The sequence below is a fragment of the Leopardus geoffroyi genome, chromosome C2, assembly GCF_018350155.1.
Source record: "Leopardus geoffroyi isolate Oge1 chromosome C2, O.geoffroyi_Oge1_pat1.0, whole genome shotgun sequence".
In the NCBI taxonomy this organism is placed as follows: domain Eukaryota; kingdom Metazoa; phylum Chordata; class Mammalia; order Carnivora; family Felidae; genus Leopardus; species Leopardus geoffroyi.
Window position 1 is genome coordinate 51641022 of NC_059333.1, and position 26643 is coordinate 51667664.

The window sequence follows — 26643 nt, forward strand, 5'->3', positions numbered from 1 at the left end:
GTCAGAATCCAAAGCAGGCTCCAGACTCTGAGCTGTAGTATAGAGCTGATGCGGGGCTGGAACCCAGGAACCATGAAATCATGACCTAAGCCAAAGTCTGATGCTTAACTGACTGAGCCATCCAGGTGCCCCAAGAGACTCTTAAATACAGAGAACAAACTGAGGGCTGCTGCCGGGGGTGTTGACTGGGGGGGATTGGCTAAATGGGCAAGGGGCATTAAGGAGGACACTTGTTGGGATGAGCACCGAGTGTTATAAGTTATGAATCACTAAATTCTATTCCAGAAATCATTGTTACACCATATGTTAACTATCTTGGATTTAAATAAATAAACAAACAAACGGGGGTGGGGAGGGAAGAGCATCAAAAAGAAATAAGTGAAAGTAAAATCAAAACTTTCGTTATCCATATTCTTTGGGCACCTGGGTGGCTTAGTTGTTTGGACGGCCCACTCTTGGTTTCCACTCAGGTCAGGATCTCACAGCTTCATGGGTTCAACCACTGCATCAGGCTCTGCACTGGCAGTTCTAAGCCTGCTTTGCGTACTCTCTCCCCCTCTCTTTATCCCTCCCCCACTAATCACTAAAAATTTTAAAAAATGAAAATAATTTGCTAGGATGGAAGAAAAAATTGAATCATAAAATGCTCTATTAAAACCACAAAAGGCAGGAAAAATGTGGAACAGATAAATAGGAAAAATGAACAAGGGGAACAAAAAGAAAACAGTAGCAAATATGGTAGGTATTAATTCAATAATATCAGTAATCACTTTGAATGTCAGTGTTCTATATGCACCATTTAAAAGAAAGATTTATAGACGTTAGAAATACAAGACCCAACTATATGTTGTGTATGAGAAGCCCACTTTAAATTTAAAGACACATATGTGTTAAAAGTAAATGGATGGAGAAAATATGCTACTTCTAAGCAAAAGAAGCAGGGGAGGCTTTATAAATATCAGACATCATTTCAGCAAACAATATACAAACACCAATAAGAACAGTCTTCAAAATAACTGACCTGTAGTCTTAAAAATTTCAATATTAAGAAACAAAGGACCAAGAACTCTTTCAGATAAAAGGAAGCTAAAAACATGTGGCAACTAAATCTAATGTCTGAACCTGGATTAAATGCTGGACCTTATTGGGGAAAACAAATAACTATAAAGTACACCATTTTAACAACTGATAAAACATGAATATGGATTGTGAATTAGATGATAGTGTTGTATCAAGACTAAATTTCTTCATTTTGATAAGTATATTGTAGTTATGTAACAAAATACTCTTATTCTTTTAAAATGGTCTCCAAACTATTCTCAAATGTTTCAGGATTAAAAAATGTGCATATCCACACATAGGCAAACACAAACACGAGAGGGAAGCAGAGAGATAGAGAAATAGAGGGAGAAAGAAAAAGAGAAAATGATTAAAGATGCAAGATATAAATAAATGATAGGCGGATCTGGGTAAATGATATTCAGGCATTTCTTGTATTATTCTCACATTTTTTTCTCAAGTTTTCTGATATGTAAGGATGAACTTACAATATATCAGGTAAGTAAAACCATTGAAAGTGAGTATATGAAACAATGACAAAGAAAAATGGGAAAAATTAGTATTGTCACTCACCAAAGTATTAACTTTGAAGACTTTGAGCTAACAGGGATCCTAGAAGTAATTTTGTCCTAATCCCCTAATTTCTGCATGGGGAACTGAAGTCTAAAGGGATTAAATAGATAATTTAGAGTACAAATGTATTTAGCTGCAAAGCCTGGTTTATGATCCGAATCATTTTACACACAGCCCTGTATCCTTTCTGCATTAAATATGTTTCTTCTCTTCAGTTAAGGCATTTGTGCTATCAATCGTCCCTTCTCATGCAAATAGAAAGCACCAAGTGAAATGCAGAGCAGTCAACAGAGTCATCTGTAATTTCTTTCTCTTTTACTTGCCTTTCTCATAGTACCAGGTGAAATTACAAAATTCAAGGAAGCCGCATGATGAAAGATGTTTTTTAGTATTATATTGATCTCCATTAATTTTACATATTCTCCCACAAAACCTTTCTACTCTTTCTAAAGTAAACTTCAACTTGGTGTAGTGGAATTATCTCTGACACTACATGGCAATATTTTATGTTCTTAGACATATACAAATATTTCCCTAATACTTGGAAGTAAGCAAAGGCTCAAATATCCATTAAAATAAGGGAGATACTAGATAAAGAAAATGCCTTGGTCATTTGTATACAGTCACATAATGCAGTATGTGGACTATAAAACAACACAAATAGTCACATATCCCACTTGTTTTTTTCCTGCATGTTACTTTATTTTGATAACATTTTAAAAATGGATTTGAAGGTGTGTCTTGGTGGCTAAATCGATTGAGTGTTTGACTTGGGCTCAGGTCATGATCTCACAATTCGTAGGTTTAAGCCCCAAATCAGGCTCTGCACTGACAGTGTGGAGCCTGCTTGGGATTCATTCTCTTTCTCTCTCTCTCTCTCTCTCTCTCTCTCTCTCTCTCTCTCTCTCTCCCCCACCCTCCTCCCCGCTCTTCCTCCCACTCAGTCTCTCTTGCTCTAAAAATAAATAAATAAACTTTAAAAATAAAAAATAAAAATAAATAAAAATGTATTTGAAGTTTATACCCTTAATAACTCTGTGATATTCTCTCTACTTTGTGAAGTTCAAAGGAGTGAATATTTAAAACATAAACCATTACACTTGAATTGAATGAAAATGAAAAGAAAGCACAAACAAATCCATTTACTGTATTATACCTTAGCATTTTTTTTGTATGCATGCCTCTTCACTAAAAGAACAAAATAGTAACTCTTCAAAAGCAGAAGGTAGAAAAAAATACAACATATAATTCAATTTTAAAGTTATGCTTTGTTATTTGAGTTGAGGTTTTCTAATCCACTATATAAAATATCACTCAGAAATATTCCTCAATTTGCAATGTAAGTAGCTGTCAAAAAACTGTGTAATATAAATAGTAAAGACTAAATTTGTGCCCAATTTTTACATATGTAAATTTTTTTATAATTTTCATAATTTATATTTTTGTAATTGTCCGTTTTCAAAATTCTTATTATTTTCTATCAAAATGTTAATATTTTTAAAGCCCCTTCAATCTGTTGTTTTCTTGATAATATTTATTTTTATGTTCTTTTTCTCTTCATCAGTCTTGTAAAATCAATTCTCTATTAGTCTTCCTATAAAAATTTTTTTTGTTAAGGAGCTTTTTGTTCAGTTTTATTAATTCTTTGGTTTATGATTGTTATACTTTCTTATTCCTTACATTTATTGGGGGGTTTTGATAAAATCTTAATAAAATTTTTAATTTAATTTTATATTCTTAGTTATAGTTATGGTTATAAAAATCTACCTATAAGTATCATATGACATTTTCTTTTTTTTTAGTCAAGCTTTTTTACATATGTGATTTAAAACAATTCAATGTTAGGGTGGCTGGGTGGCTCAGTCAGTTAAGTATCCAACTTTGGCTCAGGTCACAATCTCATGGCTCATGAGCTCAAGCCCCACATCAGGCTCTGTGCTGACAGCTCAGAGCCTGGAGCCTGGTTCAGATTCTGTGTCTCTCTCTGCATCCCCGTTCATGCTCTCTCTCACTCTCTCAAAAATAAACATTAAAAATATTTTTTAAAAATTAAAAATAAATAAAAAATAAATAAAAATTCAGTGTTAAAAAAATGAAGAACAAAAACAAAACACTGCTTATTTCTAATTTTTAACTTCTAAATTAATTGCAAAATGTTCAGAATATATCACCTGTACACAATTTCTAATTTTGCAAATTTTTAGTATTTTTCATCCTGGTACAAATTCAGTTTTTTTTTTTTAATTTTTTTTTTCAACGTTTATTTATTTTTGGGACAGAGAGAGACAGAGCATGAACGGGGGAGGGGCAGAGAGAGAGGGAGACACAGAACCGGAAACAGGCTCCAGGCTCTGAGCCATCAGCCCAGAGCCTGACGCGGGGCTTGAACTCATGGACCGCGAGATCGTGACCTGGCTGAAGTCGGACGCTTAACCGACTGCGCCACCCAGGCGCCCCACAAATTCAGTTTTTTAAGTAAATATTTCAGACATATTTGAAGATCAGATTCTTCTGTTTTTTAGTGCAGTGAACACTTTTGACTATACCCTGCAGATACCTTGTAGCCTGATTTAATTTTTTATGTAAATGATATGATGAGCACCTCTTAAGAGGTATTTGAGAGTCCTAAAAAAATTATGTTTGTCGAATTCTTCCAGTTTTGCTGAATTTTCTCAGTACTTAAAGATTATGAATGTTATATTTTCTCAGTGGATTATAACTTTTATGAATGCAAAACATCTCTTCCTGTCTCATTTTAAAAATTTACTTTAAGTTCATATTTGCCCAAATGTCATCAATGTTGTCAGACATTCATTCTATAACATCTTTGTAAGGTCAGTATTTTCAACCACATTGTGCTATTATTGATGCTTCCTCTGTAAATTTACAACTTGATATTTTAACATAAACTGAGAAAATTTGTGTCTCGTTAGACACAAATATGTATCATTCCACTTATTATAAGATGTGATTTTTTGTTAACTTTATTTTAGGCATGGTGTTTCATGTAGGGAAAGTCATAGCCCTTTCTTAGTTGACAACATATACATTTCTCCTTTAGTAGTGTTAGCACTAAATCACTAACATCACTAAAATATTTAATAATATATTTAAATTTATATTATGTATTTTGAGAGATATATTTTTATATGACTTATCTATATAATTATATATATTGCACTTATAATTATATATATAATTTTACATATTGTATTATGTAATTTATAATTAAATAATTACATACATTACATCTGTAATTATATATAATTATATTATTATATAATTTTGTGTGTATATATGCACATATATATTATAAATACATAAAAGTTGTTTTATGTTATTATGTAATTATAATTATGTGTATCTATACATACACATATATATATAAGTTGTCCCACCTTAGCCCAAACTAATCAATATTCCTAAGATGTTGTTATGGTAGTTACCTTCCCCCATCACTTGCAAAAATTTGTTGAAATGACCTGCAATTTTTATTCCCATCCATAAAACTGTTTTTACTTTATTCCTCTGTTTTTTTAGGAAATACTTCTTACCATTTATTTTAAGCTTTACAGTTATATTATCAATCGTTGTAAACTTAAAGTTATAAGTTATAATAGTTTCTTACTCAAACGTTTAACAATCTTCATATTCTATATTCTTCTTTTGTCCATTTGTTTGCTTATGTTGTTGCTTACTTAATTTTCTTCAATAATTTCTTAGTAGTATTTTGACTACTGAATCATCACAAGTCATGATTCTTCAATCATCACATTTGAAAATATTATTGGCAGAGATTCTTAGGTTAAGCATAATTTAAATTAAAAATAATGCCCTTATATTTTGTTATGGTTCATTTCAGTTATAAAGCATTATAACCAACTCTAACAGGCTTACAATAACATTCTCTACCTGGGTAGTTAGCCCCTAGTTTGCCCAGACCGAATTCAAAGACCTGGGCTCCCAGGATGGGATAATTTAGGGGTAAACCTAAAGAAATACTTAATGACAGAATAAAATTATTATGGTATTATAAAGACAATTCTGCAGTGATGGTAAGCATCCATTGAGAGATTGTGTAGATTATTCAAACTACTGTTGATGTGGGGAAATCTCTCCCCACTAGTAATAACAATTTTGTTGCCACATGATTCTTTCTAAATATTTTACCGGTATGGGACTTGAAGCAGTAGAAGGTAAATTAAAAAGTAAATTCAGGGCAAAGTTTGTTACCGTATCATTTATGACCTTACATTTCTTGCAACCACACTATTCTACATCTTCCTACATGCCCCTTTTCAGGTCAACACATCTATAGAACATTGTCTTAAGCAACAGTGATAAATTGAGGGTGTTGCTGTTAGTGTGAAATGGACTGACTCTAATGTAATAAATGAACATCTTAGAAACATTAATCAGTTCACTATTGATGGATATGAAGATAAAGATGTGGAATTAAGGCAAATCTTATCAGGTGTAAGCAATCAATGGTATACGACTATAAACTATCTGCGTAGGACCAAATAATGTATAATATTTTAGCCTTAGCAGAAAGTCCAAAAAGATGATGAGGCAAGTGAAAATGAAATACATTTTTTTAAATTAGTTTGTCTGTAGAGTGATAGGTCAGCTCATGAAGAACTTCTGTTTCTTTCGGTAGTTTTAAAGAAATACAGTTATGAAACTTCTGTTAAGTTACAGTAAATCACATTTATTTTTTCACATATAATATCCTTTCTTCATGTTGCTGCTTCTTAAGCTTTTCGTTTCACTATGATCATAACTGTGATGGTTATTTTTTATGTAAAAAATTACATATGCTTCCACTATTTACACATTAGGCGTGAGCTTTTAAGACCTTTTTTTTTTAAAGAACTTTTTTAAATGTTTATTTATTTTGAGAGAGAGAGAAAGAGAGGGCGTGAGCAGGGGAGAGGCAGAAAGAGGGAGAGAGAGAGAGAATCCCAGACAGGCTCAGCGCTGTCACCTGTCAGTGAAGAGCTGGACGTGGGGTTCTGTCGCAGGAACCATGAGATCACAATGAGTGTAACTGCCTGAGCCTCCAGAAGCCCCATAATCTTTAATTTTTAATTGTAATTTCAGTTAATACAATTTGGGTCAGTGTTACAATTAATATGGTCATCAAATAATCACCAAATACATGTATAGTTAATTTTTTATTGAAATGTTTTATTATGTAAGCTCAGAACCTTTGGTAAAACATTCATGGATGTAAATGGATTAAATGACTGAATTCAACTATACTGTCCTCCGCAAACTTTGAGGCAACACAGGCAACCTAAGTGATATGTAAGTTTAATATGCACACAGCACAAATTAGGAGGAAAGTGACATAGATGATCAAAATCACAAGAATTTGAAACATGAGCCAGAGAAGAGACTATAATGCTTGTTGATTTCTGGGTGGCAATGAGCACCCTTGAATAAAAAAAAGTCTAAACAAAATCAATTTGTATGCCTTTTTAAAAGGCCTGTAAAAATAGAGAAGAGGTTATGTGATAAATTATCACAGAAAATGAATAAAGGGCTCCTGGGTGGCTCAAGTCTGTTAAGTGTCCAACTTTGGCTCAGCTCGTGATCTCGTGGTTCAAGAGTTCAAGCCCTGCATCGGGTTCTGTGCTGACAGCTCAGAGCCTGGAGACTGCTTCAGATTCTGTGTCTCCCTCTCTCTCTGGCTCTCTCTCTCTCTTTCTTTCTCTTTCTCTCTCTCTCAAAAATGAATAAACATTAAAATTTTTAAAAAAGACAGAAACAGCCCTTCAGTCATCGCCTCAATATTAATTTTCCTCTCTTTCCTCAGGTGCTTTTCTATCATGTCTTTGTCACTTCTTTCCTCTCCTTTCATTCCTTTCCTCTTGTTTCTCCCATTCATCTTCTGATATCACCTTGGCTTTAGCAAAGTGCAACATATTTATAGTGAAGGAATGAAGAAAATTCATTTAAATGCTTTTTTTCTCAATTCAAGCTGAACTTGGATTTCTATTACCAGACTTAGTGATAATATAGTCTTGTGGACACTTCTGTAAAATAAAACACAAGTTAGCAGTGCCCACATTGCCAGATTCTATGTCTGTCCATTTGGGTAAAGAGATGAATATTTTCTGTGGAGATATTTCTTGCCTGACTCTGCTTAGTTGATCTACAATTTTCAGAGTGACACTAACTTTATTTAATAAAGTATTCGAACAACTTATGTACTTAGCAACAAATCATGAGCTGTCATTTAGGGAATAGTTTTTTTTTTTATTTTTGTTTTATAAATTTAAGAAAAATAAGTGGAACACTGATGTCATTTTAGCTTGCGGGTAAACCTGCCAGTTTGAATAAATGATAGTTGTTTACCCTACATCAATGCTGTAGGTTGCTTCCAAAAAAAAAAAAAAGTATGAATCCTTATTTCAAATGTAGCAGTAGAATATATTCACAGTAAATATCATAGTTTTTATGTGTTTTCCTATCTAATAACACATTCTTCAAATCTACAGTCTTTTAAATGAAAGTGTTGAAACTAGATATGAAAAATAATTTAAAAATAGAAAAAGAGTGGCAAGTGCTACTTTTTATAACTTCAATGGATATTAGGCATACTGAAGAGCGTATGAGGTAATATTTATATTTTAGTGGTTATGCAAAAGGAGAAGAGAACACAGAGGAAGAAGTGGGGTCTATAATACTGGAAATTCTGTATATTGAAACTGACAGTGAAATGATTAAGTGCCAATTTCAGTACTGTGTGTGATACACTCTGCCCCAATTGGGTAAATTTATTGTTTTGGGTTCTATAAGAGTCATGACCCAAATACAGCAGGTACTAAACTTAAAATACCCTGTTTTATCATTAAATCTCTTCTCAAAGTGTAATTTTTGAAGCAGAGGAAGGGTAAAATTTATGAATTATTGAAATATTTGAACCTATACTAGGATGTTTGATTAAGTCTGTTCATTCCTGAAAGCAAAATGTAATAATACATTTTTAGGTTAAACTGAAAAAAGGGGGGCTTATAAGCTTTCAGCCATTTTTTTTAAATCATTGAGAAAAATCTTGATTCATTTTCCGAAGACAGGCATTACTATACCTGTCACTAATTCTCCCTTTCTGGCATTGGCTACTGAGGTAGATTGAATTATGGCTTTATCCTTGGAATGGTCTTGACATGGGTCTAGCATTCTTCTCTACCTCTTGATTTAGGACTTTTGGCCATATGTGGCTTGCTTGGACTAATGGCACGTAGTGATCATTTCTGAACCTAAGCATCATCACATAGTTCTGTGCAGTCTCTTGTGCTTTTGCCATTACTATGAGGAGAGCACACCCTGGCTGGTCTGCTGGTCCAAGGAGGATGAGACACATGGGGAGCAGACTAGGACCTGCAGATCTGCAGTTCTGCCTATCTCAACCCATTCTGGAGTAGATGATCCCCAGCTGACGCTCAGGTTCATAAGGGAATATAGTCAAATTTAGGTAAGCTACCAAGCTGAGCCCTGCCTTGGTCAGCCACTCAAGTGTCAGCATGAACAAACCTCCTGTTCCGGAGATAGTTGATATGAAGACATATTTGTTTGCTTGTTTGTTGTCCTGGCAATAACTAATTAATTATTAATGCAGCTACTTTTTTTTTTTTTTCATGGCTATTCCCATGAGTTTCTTCTGCCCTTTTTCTGAAATGGGTAACTGAAATTAAATGACTGAGTAAATTACTAAGTGTTCCATATGAATTTGCTGTAGTGTAAGGAAATCACAGTATATATCTGATGAAGAGTAAACTAACCAACAGATCACATGAATATTTAGGTTCGGTTTATGCCAGGAATTCACAAGATAATGCTTTGAGAGTTTTAGTGTGTGTCTTTTAGAGCCACCTAGCTTTCTTTTTAGTTTAGCCATTGACAATTTTTTTTTTCATTTTTCTTTAATGCAGGTATAAATATTTGGCAATAGCTCAAAAGCATGCTCTATGAAGCCACCTAAGTCGAAACCTTGAAGCTTTATTCTTCTTTAAAATCCACTTAAACCACTTTAGTAACTTTCCTTTTCCTGGACTTGCTCTAGCTGGAAAATTTTTCCTAAATGCTGTTCACTGCTCTCAACACACTTATTTTTGCCTACTCATGTTTTATCCTCTTAAAAGTGAGGATTTTACTAAGTCAACTTTAATATATGAAAGTGAATTTACACTGATATTGTCCTAAAGTTTCTCCTGATCTTTACTGTGACATGGCAAACATTTATGAGACTACTGACTGGAGTTACTAGTTAAATGTGTATTCAAGGTCCAAATTCCTCATAAAGAATCAAATCCTGTTCTCTCAGCACTGTAGCAGCTGTGCCTGGGATCCCAGCAGTAACCTGATTGGGAGAGACTGTATCTTAATGGCAAAAGAAACCAAACCACTTAAGTCAGAAAAATAACAGAAATTGAGATAATGTTGCATATATTGTTTGAACATCTAGTGAGGCAAGATACCAAAAGCAAGGTTGGATATAAAACCAGTGTAAAACTGGTTCCACCAACCCAGGCAACAATTTATTTAATGATGCAGCATAAGAAAAAAGATTACTTGCTCTTCTACTGTGCACAGCTCTCATTACAGTGGATTGGAATAACTAGATTTAGACAAGTTGCTGAAGGGATAGGCTTAAAATAATCAAGTTTTAATAGCATTTATATTTTAGAAGGAATTTATAAAAGATATAATCAAGAACATCACTTCTGACTAGCTAGCTCTTCAGCAATCTCTGCAAAAAAATATTTTTTAAGTTTTTATTGTAATTTCGGTTAGTTAACATATCATGTTATATTAGTTTCAGGTGTGCAATATAGAGGTTCAACAATTCCATACATATTCAGTGCTCATTACAAGTGCACTCCTTAATCTCCATCACCTATTTAACCCATTTCCCTATCCAGTTCCCCTCTGGTAACTATCAGTTTGTTCTGTTTCTTGGCTTGTCTCTCCCTCTATATATTTTTCCCTTTTGCTAATTTGTTTTGTTTCTTAAATTCCACATATGAGTGAAATCATATGGTATTAGTCTGTCTCTGTCTGACTTATTTTGCTTAGCATTATACTCTCTAGCTCCAACCATGTTGTTGCAAATGGCAAGATTTCATTCTTTTTTATGGCTGAATAATCTTTATCCAATTCATCAATCAATGGAAAAATTCCATTTTTTAACAGAAATGAAATAAAGAGAATGAATGTAGTAAAGAAGGTATGTGTGCAATATAATAAATCTTTATGTATTTGTAACCCTACATCATTCTTGCCAACTTCTTGCCATCTACCTAAAGGATGTGAAAGAACTAAAGTTATTATTCACGGTAGGATTTACATTATAAATGCTGGAGACCAAATTCCATTTATTGTGTTGTAATGCCCTATTCAGATGTGATTGAATAACTTTATCTGCCTAGTATCTTCCAAAGCTAATTGACTACACTCAGTGAGTCATACTTATGCCAATTAGCAATGATTTAGCATGACAACCATCACATGCAAATATCAATTTTTGTTTCTTTTTAAGAGTCGGCACCAAAAAGTGGGGCTTATGAAATGAAGTGTACAGACAGCTTAAACTATTCTTCATGCTAAAGGAAGCAACTATGAACATTTTATAATATAGAGTACAAATAAGGAGAAGATAGAGGTTTTTGAAGGTGATCATAAACTTGCAATGCTTTTTTTTTTTTTAAGTAAAAACATATCCAGAGTGACTTTATCTTGTTCTTGTTAAGCCCATTGGTCTACAAGAAGAGTTCTGCAGAAAACAGGGGTTTCAAGGATGTTCAGAAGTTTAGAGTATGTGCAACAGACCTAGGTTATTGACTCCTAAGCCCAATTTATCAAGAGAATTTCAGCACATGCTCATGGAATTAATGGATTTACCAACTACTTCATTACAAAGAAGTGACTGGCCTAATGCAATGACTTCCTGAAGATTCAAGTGTGGCATTAGTTGATAGACAATATATCAAAAGGATGGGGATCTCCCTTAGGATATGTGATATGCTTTGAACCAGAGACCATTGTATGGTACTTTCACCCCCATAGTCAGAATACAGGAAATAGGAAATCAAGGAATGGTTATGGGAGTGGCTTCTCTCACTATTATTTTTAATAAATTACACAAAGAACTTTTGCTTTTTATCTGGCAACTTTGAGCTCCACTTGTGGAACAGACTTAGTCTTCAAGAAGAGAATGCTTCCTCTATGGGTAGGCAAAATGGTACTATTGAATTGGAAAACAAGCTTGCTACTTGGAAATTTGGGGCCCCACTGAACTAACAGGCAAAAAGTTTAGTCTAATGGCTGAGGTGATTAATACTGATTATCAATAGATAACTGTTTTGCTTCCACACAGCAGGAACACAGAGGACTCAATACATTTAAGAGAATAGACTCTCAATACTTCTATGCACAATTGTAAAGGTAATTAAAAAACTAGAGCAGCCAAAGAAAGGAAAACTATGGAGGACTCCAATCATTCAGAAATGAAGAGTTTGAATAATTACAACTATATTCTGATTGAAAACATAAAATATGGAATAGGTAGCAGAAGAATAAATTTGCAGATATCAAATGTAGCCTCATGATCAATTATAGAAGTGAGGACTGTGGCAGTTTTTTGTTTTTTGCATGTTATGTGTATATACAGTATAACCTTGGTTTGCGAGCATAATTTGTTCCAGAAACATGCTTGTAATCCAAAGCACTTGTATACCAAAGTGAATTTCCCCATAAGAAATAATGCAAATTCAGGTGATTCATTCCACAACCCAAATATATTCATATAAAAATGATTACAATACTGTAATATAATAGAAAATAATAATGAAAACACAAAATATAAAGAAAAACATAAATTAACCAGCACTTACCTTTGAAAACCTTTGTGGCTGGTGTGAGCGAGACAAGAGAGTGGGGGTTATTGTGTAGGAGGACTTTCACCAACATTAACAGAATCACTGCTATCCATCGGTTCAATGGAATCTTTTTCTTTTCGTGCAGCTTTAACGAGGAACCTATCCAATGACTCTTGCTTTTGATTTCAGGGAAAGGTGACATTGCATTGATGATCACCCACAGTCCCACAGCAAGAGAGAAAGAAGAACCGTTGGCTCAATTGTGGTCATGTGACATTTGGTATCACATACTATTCTTATTGTAATACATCACTCATTTATCAAGTTAAAATTTATTAGAAATGTTTGTTCATCTTGTGGAACACTGACAGAACAAGTTACTCGCAATGCAAGGTTTTACTATTTATTTCTATGCACATTATTTATTTGCATCTCTCCCTATCCTCTTATTATTTTATATTCAAGGTTTATTTTATATGTAAGGTTATTGGAAGTTAACCTTACATTTTTTTTCTTTAGGAACAAATATTCAGTGAAATGGTGACCAGATTTGAGTAGTAACTAATATAGCTAGTAATGGGATACAATGGCAATTAGGACTTTTTGTTTCCTCATTTTGAGAGAGGATAAGAACTGCATCCATTTTACAAAAAATAGTTACATCTCATTAAGTGAAAACATTAAATTGTTTTTGTTGTTTTATAAAGGTGTGTATGGAATGTGAATAGCTGTCAGTGTAGAATGAGACAGTAACCAACGAGACTGTTAGCTGCAGATCATTCCTTTCTTCCCTTGAGTTGTTATAATAGACCTAGATATTGGTACTTGGCCAACTGATATTGATGTTAAGCTTTGTCAAGAGAAGGTACTAGAAAGAGAATGCAATACTAGGTCAGCATGAGGGATTTGAGCTATTTTTGTCTTGACAAGTGGTGGCTTGAATGTGGAAAGTGGAATGTAGTAGTGTTAACCTCAGAAGCCCCCATGAACCAAATGAAGTCCAAACACATCAGTGGGTTTCTTTTCCATCCAGTGGGTTGCTGCTTTAGACCAGCTACAGCTCACATACTTGTGCAAGTTTCTTCACCACCTGGGCAGGATGACCCACCTGTTTCAGCAAATTTACTTGTTACAGTCTGAGTGTCCCTTTCCCCCACTTTTTCCAAAGAGGTCTTAATCCCAGACTATGAGTCTGTCCCCTATCTTAAGTTTCTAAGTTTCTAAGAAAGGTCTTACTCCCTTTTCCTCAGCCCTAGACACAGGAAGAACTTTACACATTTGTCATTACTGCACTCTTCCTGCATTGTTTACTTCTGCACATCTTAATTATTAATCACCTTTAACTAGTTAACAGTTCCCAATATCATTATTATTTACTAGTTAACTGTGCTCAATATTAAATTCCTCATGTCCATATTATTGATATATTTTCTGTCTTCTGACTTGACACAGACTAACACAATCATACTTCTTGTTGTACCTCTATTTTTTATTTCTCCTGACATTTGTCTATTTTTTTATTTTTAGGTCTCCTGGCATTTCCGTTGCTTTTCTTCATTTTATTTCTCTTATCCCATTCCAATTATTGTCCTTAAGATGAAATTTAAAAACATTAAAAAAAATTTTTTTTACATTTATTTATTTTTGAGAGACAAAGAGAGACAGAGAATGAGTGGGGGAGGGGCAGAGAGAGAAGGAGACACAGAATCCGAAGCAGACTCCAGGCTCTGAGCTGTGAGCACAGAGCCCGACGTGGGGCTTGAACTCACAAACCATGAAATCATGACCTGAGCCAAGGTCATACACTTAACTTATTGAGCCATTCAGGCACCCCAAGATGAAATTTAAAATTTGAACATTAATAATATTAATTGAGAATTGTGTTTTTAACCAACTTTTTTTAACTTTTAAGGCAAGATAAATTATGGCATTTTTTATTTCTCTAAGGAAAAAACGGCATTTTAAAAAATGTTAGCTACATTCATTTTCATGTGCTAGGCAAGCCTTTGGCTATTAAAATCTTAAACTAGTATCCAAGTCCAGGTTCAAAGTACTGGCCTGCCCTTCATATCTAAGCACCATCTCTCCAACTCCAGATGAGTTCCATCAGGTATCTCCCATAGACAATACATGTAAATGAATGAGCATCAGAGTATGAAATTATTAATTTATATGCTTTTATAAAATAAGGTTTAGCTCAGTTTGATAATTATTTGTGGGTAAGCTGAGAAAAAATAAATAGTAAGCTATAAATACAATTTAGAATAGGAGGTAAAGAGGGAAGACATTACCTGGTAATGTGAGTCTTATTGCCTCCATATTCAGCCCATAGAAGAGATCCAAATAACAACCCTAACACCATGAAAGCAGTCAGAATCTAAAGCCAGAAGGACAAAACTGTCATTGAGTAATAAGTAGTTACTTCACACTCATTGTCGAGATACATGATTTTGTTTTGGTTCATACTTCTATTACCACAATCAGCCAGAAAGTTTAGTCTATCTAAAAATGTTGGTATTTCACAATGGAAGGATCAAAACAAATATAAGCTACATTATAGGAAAGAACCTCCTAAATATCTGAAAGGGAATTTTACTTTCATTGTTGTTTCCATTGAAGGGGTAAGATAATGAATTAAGCAAAAATTCATTGATCTATCAAATGGAGAGGATATTACTAATTTTGATTTTAACCAATGAGGCTGCCTTTTGACAGGGAATGGTAGTCAGGCTTTATATTATGATACAATAAGTAGGAAGCATTTTTAAATTAATTTGACAAGTAACAAAACTTTATTAATATTTTAATCACAATAAATGTGATAAATCCCTTTTCTTCCCTTTGTTTAACTAGTTAATTTTTAGATCGCTCCTTTAGATCTCAGGATGAAGATATTTTACTTCCTTAGATGCAACCATATGAAAACCTGTGGAACAGATGGAGGGCACAACCTGGAATGGAGCCTTATAGAGACATATTTGTCATTAAATCCCTACAAATCACATTTTACCACTTCATGTGGTATACACCTGTGGCTGCTTGATAATGTACTTTGCTGTCACACAAGAGACTCTGTAGCTCTGTAAATGCCTACTTTGTTGTCTTTATAATTTGCCTTAAAACAATAACAAAATAAGGGGACTGGAGTATCACAGGGAGATAATGTCCACAGGAGGTGCATAAGATGCTTTAACAAGACCTCTTCCTGCCAAAATTCCTATGTTTTATATTCTATCCCTGTGTTCCTCAGGGGTGAAAATGGGAGTTTGCCATTAAAGATTGATTTTCTTAGTTTCTTATGATTATAAACACACCTGTTCACAATAACTTTATGATGATAGACTAAAGAAATTTTGTTCTAAGTATTTCTTCTCATATGTCCTGTATTTTGCCTAGAACAGGAGTTGGTCTTTTGATAACTGATTCTCAATATAGCAATTGTTCAAGGGATGGAATTTGTAATATTTGATAAACATATAATCTCTTCATACTTATTTAAAATTGAACTGTTGAAACATCCTACCTAGGCTTGACTGCTTTTATATTTAAAGGAGAATCTGAACTCTGAATATTAACCATTATATCTATGCATACTTTATGTTACTCATTGAACCTTATAAATGTAAACAATGAGACTCTTCCTCTACTTTTATTGTATTTTAGGTCAGTGCAACATTAAATCCTCAATTCATTATCCATGGGAATAAAAATTGACACTATATAACCAAGTAGGTCCATAGTCTCTGTGAAGTTTTCATAGTATTAAACTGAGGAGTAACTTTGCATTTCTAAAATGTAAAAACTACAGAAAATTTTAAGAATACCACAATTTTTTCAGTCTGAGACACATAAAAATGTCAAAAATGAAAGTTATATAAATAACCACAAAAATACTAAGTTTCAAGTAAAATTCACAAATAAGAGGTGAATAAGGCAATAGATAGTTGAGTATCAAAAATTGATTTGAATAAGTTCTATTTCAGTTTGGAGAAGAGAAGGATCAATTGGAATATAATAGAAATATACAAGATTTTGAAGAATTGAAAACTCAGCCTCTTTATCTTTGTGGTTTCACAATGTGTCTGCTGATCTCAGTCTTTCAGCCCTCTGTGTGTCTGTCTCATTTTTTGTCTTTCTTCTACAGATAAACTCTCTTGGTCCTACTTGCTCATAGTTTGTGCCCCACCCCCATCCCAACCTCCCACCCACACCAATGGTAGCCTTAGCCCTTGATTCCACATCGACTGCGAACTTTCTCAGTTAAGTAGTGTAGTTTTCTTTTCCTAAATTATGAACTCCTGGAAAATAGAATCTCACTGGTCCAGTTTGGGGAACTAGGATAGCAATTTTCACATGGCTCTTTTAGACCAGTGCATATATTTTTAAGTGGAAATCAACCATGAATAAATAATAGCAATCTAATAAAGTATTAAAGTTTGGTAAGAATTGGGCTGATGAATTGGGTAGATTTATGACAGCTAAATTTTATTTAGTGTAAGATGAAAACAACTATTTTATTTACTCTTATAAATGAGCTCTTACTCATTGCTGTCAGACAAATTTCTTTTCTCACAATTCGCCCAACATTCCACACTTAATTCTGTTTCCATGCAATTTCTTTCTTCATTTCACACCTCTTTCTGGAAGCTTCTCTAATGAATTTACCAAATATTTTAGTTTGCTTGTAATATATAATTAGAGTTTTAATATGCCATTCAATATTGTAATTGTGTCATACATATTTACTACTTACCATATATTCATATCTGTGTACCTGGTCAGGCTTACACAGTTGTAGAATTCTTGAAGTTATACTGTTTATTATACTTATTTCTCAAAACCACAGCCACATTATGAAATTCTGTAATTATAGTCTGATGCTAGTCTTTTGTGGCTAGAGGTCAAACACTATTGTCTAAAATCCGAGAGGGAGTTTAGGGCTGAAACTATAGCTGTGGTTCAGTACAAATTTATGGTCAAATTATAGGAAGGTACTACATAAGCTAGTCGCAGAATGGTTTAAGAGTCCTTACCTCTATAGCTTTGTTGATAAAACATGAAAGATTAGAACCAAAAGATTAGAACCACCTATAATTTATTGAGGACTCACATGTAAAAATAAATTGATGATGGGTGAAAAGCAAACTTCTAACTGAATATTCAATCTTAAATTTTACTAACCTGGGTGGAATGATCTTACTTCAGTTATTCAAAATGTAAGTTAACCTGAGGTTAAGTTCTTTACCATCTGTTTTTCAAAAGGAAATGAATAATCAGAGATCTTCTGACTTATAACCAATAAACCTCTCAAAATCTGGTTGAGTTGCAAAGAAAATAATGTAAGGAAAAGAAATGAAAGGAGAATATTTTTATTATAACTTGTATAATTTTGTAAATTAATTAGAATGTGAATGATAAGAAACTAAATAGACTTCTCTCAGTAAAAAATGGAGTAGCAAATACTTAACTATTATCTTGTAATACAATTCAGAAACTAACAAAAATCTGAAGAATTTTGAAGAAGTAAAACTCAGATTTTATCCATTTTATTAGATTATAATTGTTCAAATGATATGTAAATAAACACAAAAGCAATAAATATTCTTATTTTTCATACTGCTTTTCTAATAAGGAATTCTAACATTTTAAAAGATGCAACATTTGTTTCATAAATGGAATTGTATGTAATGCTACTCAATGTGAGGTAAATAGACAAGCTGCCTGACCACAGACTGTTACTCTACCAGGATGAAAAAAACATTCACTGCCCTCTTCATTGAGAAAGTCTTGCTATAAAAAAATTAAAACATCATATGGGCTTAGTAATATAGATGATTTTCTCTTTGTCACAAATCCCTTTATCAAATTGCCGATGATCTCTTTGTACTTAATTTTGTTGATAATGAATAATGACTATATATAAATGAACACAAACCATATACTTTTTTGTATAATTTGTAGTAAGGCAGGTATAAAAAAGTCACACAGCTCTGCTTGTATATTCAAAATCTTTCTATAGTTTTGTCTTAAGGGTCAGAATTACCGGCAACTAAAGCTCTCCTTTTTTGTTTATCAGAGAATATATGTTGTCTTCATTTTGAAACACAGTTTTACAGGATAGAGAATTTTTGATTCACTTTTTCTTTTCCTTTCAGCATTTTGTCATTCCATTGCTGCCTATACTTTCTTTTTTCTGATGAGAAGCCAGTGGCTAAGTGATATTATTGCTCTTACTCTATGGGTGATGGATGATCTTTTTCTTACCACTTTAATGATCTCTTTATCTTTAAACAGTTTGTTATTGTTGGTCTGGGTATTGATATATTTTTGTTTCTCCTACCTGAATTTAAAGGGAATCAAATTTGGAAAATGTTTCACCATGAATTCTTCAATTTTTTTTTTTTTTTTTTGTCTTTTCTCTCTCCTTGGGAGGTTCATTACACATTCATTGGTATGCTTGATGTTTTCCCACATACTTCTATTCATTTTTATTTAATCTTTTTTTGCGATTTCTTTATATTGGATAATTTCTACTCATCTATTTTGTTTGTTTGTAGTTTGTTTTGTTTTTCAAAGACAAAATGAGTTTTAATTCAGTTTTAGAAAAAAATGTTACATGGATTTGGATTAGAAGAAAAAAAGCTTGTTTTTCCAGAAATACAGGAAAAAGAAATAACCCTTAATAGGTTCAAGGATAATTTTCTAAATCTTCCTTTTGAACCAAAAGCTATATAGCTTCTCCCCAATGCACCTGCTTTAATAATCAACTGACTGTCTTCAACTCTTAATTCTGTTTCCATGAAATTCCCCTCTTCTTTCAGTCATACTTTGTGGGTGCTGAAGACCCTAAGGTCTCACCAATGAGCACAACTGTTCTAGCAATCTAGCAATCTAGCAATCCACAGGCAGTGGCACCCAAAACCCCACTCCTAGTCTAAAATACTTAAATTTTAGAATTTTCTTTTTTTATATAGTTTATGTTTCTCTATTGGAAGTCCTTTTGACAAATCACTGCAATCATATTTTTCTTTAACTCCTGAAATATATTTTTCTTTAATTTGTTTAATGTGTTTATAAAAGCATCTTTGAAGTCTGCTAAATCCAACATATAGAGCCACTTAGACACATTTTGCACTGATTGCTTTTTTCTTGAGTATGGGTCAACATTTCTGTGTCTTTGTATGCTTTGTAATTTTTGTTGTTGTTGTTGTTGTTGTTGAAAATTGGACATGTTAGATAATGTAACTCCAAATTCTTTTTTTTTTCTTACCTGAAGCCTTATTTTTTATGTTATTTAATTTTTTTGTAATTTAAATGTATTTACTCTTTTCCCTCATGATATGCAGATATTAATGTCACTGATCACTTTTCTTATTATATTTACATTAGATGGTTAGAAGTTGTCCCAGTATCTGAATAGATTAGTTGTCAGCCAATAGCTGAGTATATTCCCCCCCTCAAATATCTTGAGATTGAAAGGCTTCCTTTTCTGACAGTAGATTTTTGTGTGCATTGGAGAGAGTGTTCCTGTGATCAGTTAATTTTCAAGTCAGCCTGAGGCTTTTACTTTCCACTGTGTCCTCTTGGGTTTTTTCTGTTCATGTGCAAAGTTCCCAAATTAGTGAGATGTATATAGAGCTTATTCAGTGCTTCTTTACTTTCTTATTTTTACCAAGTTCCTATTAAATTGTTCTGTTCTGTTTTGTTTTGTTTTGTTTTTGCCACTCAGGACATAGGGATTTATGGCTTTACCATGTGCTACTTACTAAGATTGAAATATGGAAAACAGATTTATGTAACCTTTTAACAGGTGTTCTGATAATATTAAAAAAACAAATTTATATCTGAGTTCTTTAGGCCAGTAACAGTCTCATTTTACTTTCAAACTTTAAGGACATTTGGCGGGGGGCGGGGAAAAATTAGATTGGAATAGCCTGGGCCTTGATTCAGAAAGAGCTAGATTTGAATCTTGGCTGCCAAGCTTATTTAATATATGAAAACAGTCTCCTGGCTCCAGTTTCTCTTTTTTATGTCAGTGATTTATAAAGCATGAATGTTAGGTTATAAGTGAGGTTTAAATTAAATGATTTAAATAAAGCAATTATCAGATTTCTAAGAAAAAATAACACCCCACACATTTGACTCATTATTATGAACAAGTATATGAGTTTGCTAATTCTATTTAGAGTGTAGATTTACTAAATTATGCACATGAATTACATGAAATTTTTATCAACATGGTACAGCCATTGGTAATTTTCTGGTTTATCTCTCCCCAGTCTTTTTTTTCTAGGTATCTCTTTACATATACAACTAAGGGTTCTTCATTCTTCCATGATTGTTCACATTCAAGAAGTTCCTCTGTTAATGGGACTAGGGAAACACTACCCATGTTTCTTTGACTTAGGAATCACCTGGAGAATTGTTAAAACGTTATCACATTATCTCGAAATCATTTTAGTCTGGTTAGTCTCTTCCAAGGCCTCTGAATGACACATCTAAAAGATTACTGGCTTCTTATTGGACCTCTTCATGAGACAAAATGAGCTCCAGTTATTTCTTCTCTAGGATGAAACCATAAGATCATTTGCATAGTATTTGCTTTGTTCTGTAAGTTTTAAAGACAGTTTTGTCTGAGAGATTAGAGATACAACTCTCTCCATTGGTTGAGTTGTATTTTTTTGACTCATTAAGTAAGTAAAGTAAAGTTTCTACTGAAGCAACTATTGAAGAATTCATTGCTATTATATCTTAATAGTTTTCCTCAATTCCATGAGAAACCTGTACTTTCCTCCTCCTTTCGTATTTAACAAATCATTTTTTTCTAGAAAATTTTCCTTTTGAGTGTCCTACCTATGAAGGTTCAGAACCCCTTCTATTAATTACTGTGTTGAGTTTGATTCTACGTACTTACTAAAGCAATATACCAGGTGTTACAAAGGTATTACAATATACCATATACAAAGGATATGATCGGGAGAACACTGGCCTTCATATACCTAGCATACACCTATGTCTCCACAGAGACACAAGAAGCTTTTGAATGTATTTTCTAAACTGTCTGCCAGTGTTAATTCTTTGTCTTAAAAGTATATCATCATCACTGAAATAAATGTACAATAAAAGAAATATGAGCCGTGGTGTTAGATTTCATTTTTTGAATAGCAAATATCATTTTTAAAACTTGATTACTTTGGGGCGCCTGGGTGGCGCAGTCGGTTAAGCGTCCGACTTCAGCCAGGTCACGATCTCTCGGTCCGGGAGTTCAAGCCCCGCGTCGGGCTCTGGGCTGATGGCTCAGAGCCTGGAGCCTGTTTCCGATTCTGTGTCTCCCTCTCTCTCTGCCCCTCCCCTGTTCATGCTCTGTCTCTCTCTGTCCCAAAAATAAATAAACGTTGAAAAAAAAAAAAAATTTAAAACTTGATTACTTGATTTTTAAAGACTACCAAATGTCTTAAAATAGTAATTTAGCTATTTTTAGAAGAAAGTGTGTTCAATAATAAATATGTTAATAATTAAAAGTAATAGTTAATACGTATTAAAAATGTATTCATTCAGTGTTTTATGTTCAGTATTTAATTAAATACTCAACACAACCCTATAAGGTTGAACATAACCACTAAGATTTAGACATATTAAGTAACTTGCCTAATGCAGCAGAGTTCAGTATTTAACTATAGGCAGTCTGACTCCTGAGTCTAGACTGTTAAATTTAAAACAATGCTATCTCCCTACTTACAACTGATATTTCTGAGTTAGTACATTTTAAAATAATATTAATGTAATAATTATTACATACAGACCCAAATTATCTTTTGGGGAGAAATTTATGGAGCAATTTTTGCTGGAATTATTCCAATTATGTAAATATTCCAGAGATTCTCTGGTTCTCCCATTGGTCTTATTTCTATACCAGGCATGACAAAACTCATGAAGTTCCAAACAGGTAGAAAGATACTATGTTAAAAATTTGAAGGTTTGAATTCTGGTTCTTTCCTTTCATTAACTTTTCTAGAGCCTTGGATATAAATCTTTCTACATGCTAAATTATGAAATGAAGATAATATCTTCTATTTCCTCTCCACTTCACAGAGAGGTTGCAAAACAAAATTATTTATGGTAAGGTTTGAGAAAGACATCATCAGACTAATTCATTGGTCTTTCGAACAGTATGATTAAAGTAGAGATGCTAGTCCCTTGAGAAAACTAGTATTTTGACCAGTATGTTTAACTCGTGAAGCTAAAATCCTAATTTTAGAATTTATTTTTGGCAATATTTGTCCCTAAGTACCAAATTTATCCATAGATCAGATAGTATTTATTAATTTTGAAGAATTTAAATAAAAATGAACAAATCAAAAGAAAAATAATAACTATTGTTTCTGTGTTAAATGTATGCTGAGCACTTCATATAAATAATTTATATGAATTTCCTCATCTAGGAGATAAGAACTTGGCAAGAGAGGTTCCTCAACCTGTCCGAAGTCACATAGCCAGTAAGTCTTAGAACTATGACTTGAATCTACAGTCTAATTTTTCAGTCTCTTTTAATGTGGAACCCAAGGATTATCCAAGGGCATTACTAATTCTTGAGAGAGAAACTAGTTGACAATCGATTCTAACAAAAGTAAAAGTGGCAAAATGTCAGTGGACAAGGGCTGTTTAGTATTCAGGAAGTCAAAATTCCCATTTTTCTTTTACTTTTGGTTCACACTGATTTCTTATTGTTCTTATACCTGAGGGGTTGGCAGGACTTGTACCTTCTTTCATTTAAAGCTCACTGGTATGCAGTTTTGCTTTAAGATACAGTTTTCCCAATGGTATGTTGGTCTTTGTTAACTCTCAGTTGAATAACTAGTAAATGACACTTTCCTTGAAAAATCTCCATGTTTCACACTGGGCAAAATACAGCAGCTTAACTCCTAGGCATAATAAACAACTTTGACATTTGCAGTGCTAGGACATTTTGCTCTACACTGGTAATCTGCCTCCTTTACAATCATTTTTTTTCTCAACTCTTTCCAATAGGAGGGGTCTGCATTTGTTGTACTGAACTTTTCATTACCTTTTTCTTCATTACCTTTGGTTTTTGTCCTTTCTACCTTTCATATCTTACAGGTATAGCCTACTATAGAATAGAGGTTAGGAATTTGCCCTCAGGCATTGGACCACCACTGTCCAAATCTCAATTCCATCTACCTAATTATATACACTTGGGAATGCTGTTAAATTTCTTTCTTTCTTTCTTTCTTTCTTTCTTTCTTTCTTTCTTTCTTTCTTTCTTTCTTAGTTTCTCATCTTTCTTCTCTCTCCTCTCCTCTCTTTTCTCTCTTTCACCTTTCTTCTATTTCTAAAGATTACTGTGAGTTTCAATAAATATGGTATGTGATAAATTCTCTATACGTCTTGTTTTCTATAAGTCTTGTGTTTATAGAACTTGTAACTTGTTTTTGCAAGGCAGGCCCAGCTCAACTGTGACCTCAGTGAAAGTGGCCACTTATTATCTGCACCAATCATTGAGCACACAACTATAGATTGTCTGAGATTTTAATTTATAATAACTAGACGTGTCATTGCTTATTGTTTTCAGAGTCAGTAAACTCATCATAGATGAATAGACTACTTTTTTTAAATGTTTATTATTTTTGAGAGAGAGAGAGAGAGAGAGAACATGAGCAGAGAACAGGCAGAGAGAGACACACAGAATCCGAAGCAGGCTCCAGGCTCTGAGCTGTCAGCATAGAGTCCTACTCAGGGCTCAAACCCACGAGATATAAGATCATGACCTGAGCTGAAGTTGGCTGCTTACCCAACTGAGCCACCTGGGTTCCCCGATGTGTAGACTATTCTATTTTTAGATACTTCTGATGGTTAAAATTCATTTTTGGCAATGAAAACAAATGAGTTTTTATTTGAATTTGATCTTTGTATATTTTGGAACTAAATTTAACAATTCTGGGGCGCCTGGGTAGCTCCATCGGTTAAGGTCTGACTTCGGCTCAGGTCATGATCTCACAGTCGGTGAGTTCGAGCCCCGCGTCGGGCTCTGTGTTGACAGCTCAGAGCCTGGAGCCTGCTTCCAATTCCGTGTCTCCCTCTCTCTGCCCCTTCCCTGCTTATGCTCTGTCTCTCTGTCTCAAAAATAAATAAACATTGGGGCGCCTGGGTGGCGCAGTCGGTTAAGCGTCCGACTTCAGCCAGGTCACGATCTCGTGGTCCGTTAGTTCGAGCCCCACATCGGGCTCTGGGCTGATGGCTCAGAGCCTGGAACCTGTTTCCGATTCTGTGTCTCCCTCTCTCTCTGCCCCTCCCCCGTTCATGCTCTGTCTCTCTCTGTCCCAAAAATAAATAAATGTTGAAAAAAAAAATAAAAAATAAATAAATAAACATTAAAAAAAATTTAAAAAAAAACCCAATTATGATTCATCTTTTATAAAACATTCCTGCAAGTTATTACCCTCTTTTTTTTTCCTTCTTGTGTTAAACACCCTTATGCTTTAATCAATGTGGTTGGGGTCACAGAACAAATAATGACCAGTAGGTATAGAAAAATTTATGTAGTTTCAAAAAGTGCCATGTTTGCTCCTAGTAAATATACTAAAATAAGCTTAATCTTTAAATATTAAGACAAATGCAATAGGTATAATTTAATATAAGAAACAGAATTTTCTTACTTAAATATTCCTACTAATGATTAATTGCCCAGATATTGTGTGTTTTATATAACTTTTATTTCAAAGGGAGTAGAACTTTCTTTTCCACTGGAAACTGGCATGATCGTTTTTATTAGTGTTATATTACTATTATTATTATTATTATTATTATTATATTTACCCAGTAATTTTACAAAAACAGAGAAAACAGAAAGTGCTCTTTCACTTAATTTTTTTCATTATGCATATTTGTTTTTGTTACTACCCATAACTATTCTTTAAAAATTTGGTGTAAGGGGCACCTAGGTGGTTCAGTGGGTAAGTCTGACTTCAGCTCAGGTCATGATCTCATGATTTCAGAGTTCCACCCTGCATCAGGCTCTGGAACCTGCTTCAGATTTTGTGTCTCCTTCTCTCTCTGCCCCTTCCCTGTTTGCACTCTGTCTCTTTCTCTCTCTCAAAAATAAATAAACATTAAAAAAAAAAAAAAGGATTTGGTGTAAGAATTATCACAAGTACATTCACATATCTTATTATATACATATTCTTTCTTCCACTTAAGTTATCATCCCAGTGAGGAAACTTCCTTTCTTACATGTCTTTGTATCCTACTTAGTTCCTAGACTATATGAAGCAAAAGTGTGCCAAATTTTGTGCATGAAGACCTCTGTAGGATGAAGGAATTATTTATTAAAAAATACAACTGCTCTCAAATAACTGGTGAATTATTTAAAAGTGAACAATATTTTTTAATTAGAAAATAATAAGTTCTAAATAACATGACATAGGTAATAAGTAAAATAGAAGCATATAAAAAGAAAATCCTAAAGCATGTTTAAAGATGAAGGTCAGATTTTGAAAGGAAATGACAATGTGTTTAAGAATCAAAAATCTGGGGCACCTGAGTAGCTCAGTCGGTTCAATATCTGACTCTTGATTTCGGCTCAGATCATGGTCTCATGGTTCCTGGGTCAAGCCCCAAGTCAGCTTGGAGCCTGCTTGGGATTCTCTCTCTCTCCCCCTCTCCCCCTCTCCCCCACGTTTGCATGTGTACTCACTCTCATGCACATGCATTCTCTCTCTCTCTCTCTCGCAAAATAAATAGGTAAACATTAAAAGAATAGTAAAACTCAACCCATATGATATCTGCTTTGCATCAGCCTAAGTGATTCATATATTTTAGTACTTTTGATTCTGACAACAACTTCACAGGTAGATACTAGAATGATTTTTTTTTCACATGAAGAAATGAGCACACGAAGTTAAAGCAGAGGTTGAACAGCTAACAGCTAACAGTTGTGGTCCTAAGATAAAAAATATGCTTTTCATTAATAAACTTTCAGGGGTGCCTGAGCAGCTCAGTCAGTTAGTGCCCAACTCTTGATTTTGGCTCAGGTCATGATCTCATGGCCCTGAGACTGAGCCCTTAGGCTCCTTGCTGAGCTTGGAGCCTATTCAAGATTCTCTCTCTT